At 28.0% G+C, this 6,000-nt stretch overlaps 1 protein-coding gene across 4 annotated transcripts in view; it reads right to left on the bottom strand.

Annotated features, from left to right (window-relative positions):
• Cdh19 (cadherin 19) overlaps positions 1-5,267 on the bottom strand; it is a 111,184-nt gene extending 105,917 nt beyond the window's left edge. For all 4 annotated transcript variants that reach the window (XM_087581149.1, XM_087581148.1, NM_001429618.1 and 1 more), the window contains 1 exon segment: positions 5,143-5,267. The gene's annotated coding sequence lies outside the window, so the exon portion shown is untranslated.
• Between the last annotated feature and the right edge of the window lie 733 nt (positions 5,268-6,000).

Consider the following 6,000-nt stretch of genomic DNA (forward strand, 5'->3'; position numbering starts at 1 on the left):
AGTTTTCTAATGTCCTTGAAAATGAGACAAATACATAAATCATTTTAAAACGCAGCGTCTTTGGCATAAGGTTCTTAGAAATCTGTAGAATGTATGTGGAAAAATGGAAATAGAAACCTATACAAAAACAAACAGCTTACATCGCCGTTAGTGTAAAATCTGATCCTTTGGAATTCCTCGCCAAAATAATGGAAACAATTAAAGATACTGACATTGTCAAAGACTCTTTACTAGATTCATGTAGCTGAGGAAGAAATGACAAATGCTAACAATTGAAATACAAACAACATAGTAAAAGGCCAGCCCTTAGAATCCCAGAAAATGTTTTCCAGGTGTCCATCTTAAATGTAATTCATAAATAGAATATATAAAAAGTAAGTAAATGATGGAATAATAGTTAAAGAGGTAACAAATTTACCATATTAAACACTTCTCAAGCATTGAAATACAAATGACCAGTGAGCAACTGGAAATTCAAAAATGTGCAATGCTCTTAGCCATTGAGGAAGTGGAAGTAAAATTATCAATGCATTTCCATTTCATCGACGTTTATCAAGAAGAAAATAAATGATAAAGAAGATAGTGTTTTGAAAAGGACATATGCACACATTTCAGGAATAACAGAAATTTAGTTCAACCAATGTAAAAATCATGTGGCTGTTCCTTTAAAAAGATTAGCATAATTACATGATCCAGCTGTCCCTTCATGGATCTACCCAAAGGCCAAAATATAGAACCAGGATAGATGCCTAGATGCCTATTGCTACAAGAATTAACAATGACAATGTGATATGTAGAAAACATTCAATAAAACAAACTGTCATTTTCAAGAAGGTAGGAGGAAATGGAGGTTTTGATATTGAGGGAAAGAAACCATAGAGAGAAAGATAATTGTCACATTTTCTTTCATACATTAAGTTCAGAGAAAGAAAAGAATACAAAGAAATAATAGCAGAATAAGTAAAATATGGAAGTAAAAGTGGATGTGGAAGAATAAATATGTGATTAGGCAGGTGGATATATTATAATAGACCATTATAAGCATACAAATGTATAACAATGGTATTTTTTGCAACTAATATAAACTGATGAAAATGCTCAGGAGATCTCATTATATATATATATATATATATATATGTTAAACATAATTTGTTTTAGATTCTAACTTAAAAAAATACATAAATACATTTATAGGCACACATACACACTTATTAATAATGAAGTTTATTTATGTGTTAAGTATAATTTAGACAAAGTTTATAAGTAAAAATAAATTATATTTTCCATTAAATAATATTTTAATAATAATTATAATAATAATAATACAAAAGTGAAATTATAAACTTTTATGTATTCAACTAGAAATAATTTTTCTGTAGACAAATACTTTGGCCAATGTTGTATATCTATGAGTGATTATTTATTATCAGGTTTAAACTTAATATGGCCCTATAATCGGTAGTCTAGAAACCCTGATTAAGAGAATGAAAATATATATAAAGAGATGTTTGCATCTAACGTGTTCCATGAAGAACATTATTTAGGAAGTATGCATTTATATGCAACTGAAATGCTATTGCAGCCTAGCCCCTTTCAGCAAATAGTGCAGTGCAAAAGGGCAGCATTTAGCTTTACCGGCTGAAGAGCTATAATCCAAGTATTGTCAAGGTGTAATTAATTACTGACACACTAGGATCTGTTTGAATTTCCACAACAATGGCTTTACTCATTTTACAGTAATATTTTAATGATTTAGTTACTTTTCATATTTATCTGCTCATTTAATCGTGTTATCATTTTATGAAAGAAGGTGATAGTCTCTTTACTGAATATTTTGCAAGTAAAATGCATGATAGAATAATTTTTATGAAACTTTAGTTACAGTACGGCAAAGGTAGAAAAACTGAGACATTTAGTTTCCTGTTACTCTGGTATATTTTCTTAATTTCTTCATACAATTTTTAATTTCTTCATAGAAAAAAGTACATTTGTAATGATAAGGCATGAATTTAATATACTGTATTTTAAAAGCACACAATTCACTCATAATGTAAGTTGCAATTAAAGCACAGATCAAGTAGTAATGTATTGGTCCTTCATCGTGATAATTAATTTTTGTTTATTAACACTTAAAATTTCATTTTTATGTCAAAATAGAAGATTTGAAGAGCAAAATCAAGTGTTTCTTTTAAGTCATGTGTCAGTAAATGTTTTATGTAAACTCGATAATTCATGTGAGAAACTTTGTAAAAAAAAAATTCATGCTTTATATTCTAGACCCTCCTGAAAAGGATACCAACATCCTTTTGAAGAACTACCTCAATAGTCCAGGTGACAGTAGAAACAGGAGGTAATTGGAGAAATATTTTTATGTTTTACTGTAATGAAGTCAGTGGAGATAGTGAGTAAAACAGAAGAAATATATATTTTCTTACATCTATTTTGAGTTCCTTTTTTTTAACTAGGTCAAACACCTTGTCAGTTTGGTAATCTCATCTCGCTATTCTTTTGTCTTTGGAATCATAAAAGGGATTCTTGCAGAGGCATTAGTTAGTTACATAGTAGTTTATTTTTAGCCTCAATCTTTTATGCAAAATTGAAATAAACATGCTGGAAGATCATGGTTTTAAAAATAATTCATCACTATAGCATTTAAAATTATGTTTTCTCTTACTCATAATCTTGGTTGTCAACATGAGACTGACAGCAATAAATCTCAAGAAATGTGTTTGAAAAGATCAATGTACCGCTTAAAGCATGGAACAAATAATTTTTATTTTTCCTGACTCAATTAATGTTTCAGTATTATCATTAACATATAACATATGAGATCTTACACGCATTCTAAAATTATGAGGGACAAAACCGGTCTCCTTTTATATTTATTTATAGGTTATACTGTAACAAAATTAATTTCTGAAAAATGTGTGGGAGACACTCAGGTATGTATTTTATACTTTAATTTAAATTAAATTTATTTTCTCTTGTAAAAAACGAAATGTGCATATCATAGATGCCTACATACATGCAATGTAATACTTAAATGAAGGTAAGATGATATATTCATCATGAATATTTTCTAATAGTGAAAAAAATCAAAATAGATATTTTGTTCAGTTTACAGTAATTTAATTAAATCAGATTAGAAAATTCCTATTGTTAAACACAATGGGAAAACCAAAGAATAACACAAAAATTAAAAATGCATGACCTACTTTAAGCTTTGTACAAATTGGAAAAATAATAGTAATAGGAAAAAGTGTGTGTGTGTGTGTGTGTGTGTGTGTGTGTGTGCATTTAATGAGAAATATATAGAGCAGAAGTAAAGAGAAAATCTTACCAAAATATTTAGCAATAAAATATAGTAAATGTACATCTATCTTATACACTGTAAGATGTACTTTGTTTAGAAGGTAGGGCATCTTAATAATGAAATAAATACGTTTAAAGAACAGGAAATATTGTAGCTTTTAAATTGAATAAGACGATTACCTAATTTAAAAAATAATTCTATATATATAGATTAGAATATTTTTTGTGTTTAAAAAGCATTTTTTGAACACTAAATTCAATACTAATAAATATTCATAATATAAAAATCAATATCCAAATAAAACCAATATTCTTGTTTATAATTTGTATTTTGGAATTAGGAATTGCATACTAACATTCATATACTTACAGTGTAAATTATATAAACTTTATTAATATAAATTAATTATACAGAATTTTCCTGAGTCTAAATACATTGTAAAACATAAAATAATGACTTTATCTTAGGAATAAATGCTTTATAAAGCTAATACATAAAATTACATGTGGGAAACATGATATTTGAACTATTTTTTTATTTGAAACTTAAGTAGTTATGTTTTCTTTTTCGGCTAAAACAATGAGAATAAAAAAATAAAAATAGTTTTGTTAGAAAGTCAAAAAAATAAGATTATTGAATATAATTTTTGACATTAATATGAGCTATAAATAACAGTAGTTTCAATGTCATGGCACTTAACATAGTAGCAAAACATAGTCTCACGCAGTGCGTATCATGTTAAAAAAGGCCTATGCATATGTGAAAACTTGACTTCTACAAGCTGCAAAGACAATGTAATGATGAAAAATGAACATTATCAATACATGTAGCTAAATCAGTTGAATAACTATAAGTGATTTAGCAAACCTCTGCCTGCACATTTCAGTTTGTCAAAAACTCACTTAAGTGGATTTAAAAATACACAGAATATAACTATTTTTTTATTTCAGGAATAAAATTTCAGAAAATTTATTTTTAAAACCATTTATTTATTTAAATTTGTTTAATATTCTGGGTTTTATAAATCCTTTTTGCAACTAACTTCAGGTTTTATTAAAATTGATAGGCTTCAAAATAAAAATTGATGAATTATATTTGTGTCTAATCTCATATTTTTTAAATTTTGATTTTAATATTTTTATGTAGTTTATACTTTTTTCTAATACATAATTTGATATATATAAATGTCTTTGTCTCTATAACCAGCCAAATATGTACATACTTGTCCTACTTCATATTTATTTTTATTAGAAACCTAATAATATTTATTGCTTTAATTTTTGACAATAGATTTTAAATAAAATAAAAAGTTTAATAGCCACAAATTATGAAAAGAAGAAAGAAATCAAAAATATTATCTGTCTTTCATAATTGTTAGTTTCACAAAACAATGGTATTAATATGTAGTATGTTTCTAAAAAGTATCAAGAAATAAATTGTTATATCTCATAATTATTTATAAAGAAATATAATTCTCATAATTTGAAGGAACACAAATTCATTATTTTTAGTTCATAATATTATACAGCAAATTCAAGTATAAAATATTCAAGATATTTAAAATATAATCTAGTCTTATCTATTGTTGAAGAAACATACATTTATAATATAACATGTGGGCAAATTTTTATCAATTTGATCAGGAAAATATAATCTTTTCACGTATAATATTTTTAGGAAACATCCAAAAATGTCCTGGCTTCAATTATTTCTAGATTGCTTTTCTTTATAAAATATCAACTAACCAAAATTTTTCAACTACTTGTTGACTCTCTACTAAATTCAGTTGATTTATATTTTAAATCTATCCAGGATCCTCATAACCTTACCTTGTCAGGTTTAAATCCTTTTATTCCGCAAACTGAAACTGTAGCTTCTCAGCAGTGGAAAGAGAAAAGAAGGAAAAGCTGATTCCCTTTATGGGCTTCTCGGCCGACCCTTCACAGATTACTGTGCTCTGATTTAGGGATGCTGGGCTTTTAGTAGCACAACACGTCAGTATGTCAGTGCTTACGATGCTATTTTGGGTTCTCCAAGTAGAATCATGAACACTGAGCCTTTTGTTCAAAATACCATAATGGCATTCTGATATTCTGATGTCCACTCTCAGTCTGAGGTTAAAATGGAGACAGCTAAACAAGTAGTAAAATCCAACTTTCTCTCCTCTCTCTCCCTCTCTCTCCTTTCTCCCCTCTCTCCCCTCTGTCTCTGTCTCTGTCTCTCTGTCTCTCTGTCTCTCTGTCCCTCTCTGTCTCTGTCTCTCCCCTCCCTCCTTCCCTCCCCTGCTCTGCTCTCTTATTTTTCACTTGAGGTGAGAACAAGGCTACTTATGTAAGAGAGTTGTGCAAGTGAAGAGGACATGCCCCCTGCTTGGGGATTAGCCTAGCAAACAAATGATCAATTTAAACCAGAGACAAAAGTTACTGAAAGAAGAAAAGTCCTTCACTGTATATCTTGTCCTTCTAGTTGTTTTTTAATTCTGGACTTTTATTTATGGACCGAGTACATTGCTAATGAGAAGACATCACCTAACTTATTAATTTTTATTTTCCTTGGCTTATTTATCAAAACTATATTAATTAGTTAATTCATGTAATTAAAATTATTTATAAAACTTACTATTATAAAATCATTGTGTCATTACATGTTGCTTTTGCAAGTTAGTTTTCATTAAAATTACATTTGCA

Source organism: Rattus norvegicus, chromosome 13, assembly GCF_021556685.1.
Source record: "Rattus norvegicus strain SHRSP/BbbUtx chromosome 13, alternate assembly SHRSP_T2T, whole genome shotgun sequence".
Taxonomy (NCBI): Eukaryota; Metazoa; Chordata; class Mammalia; order Rodentia; family Muridae; genus Rattus; species Rattus norvegicus.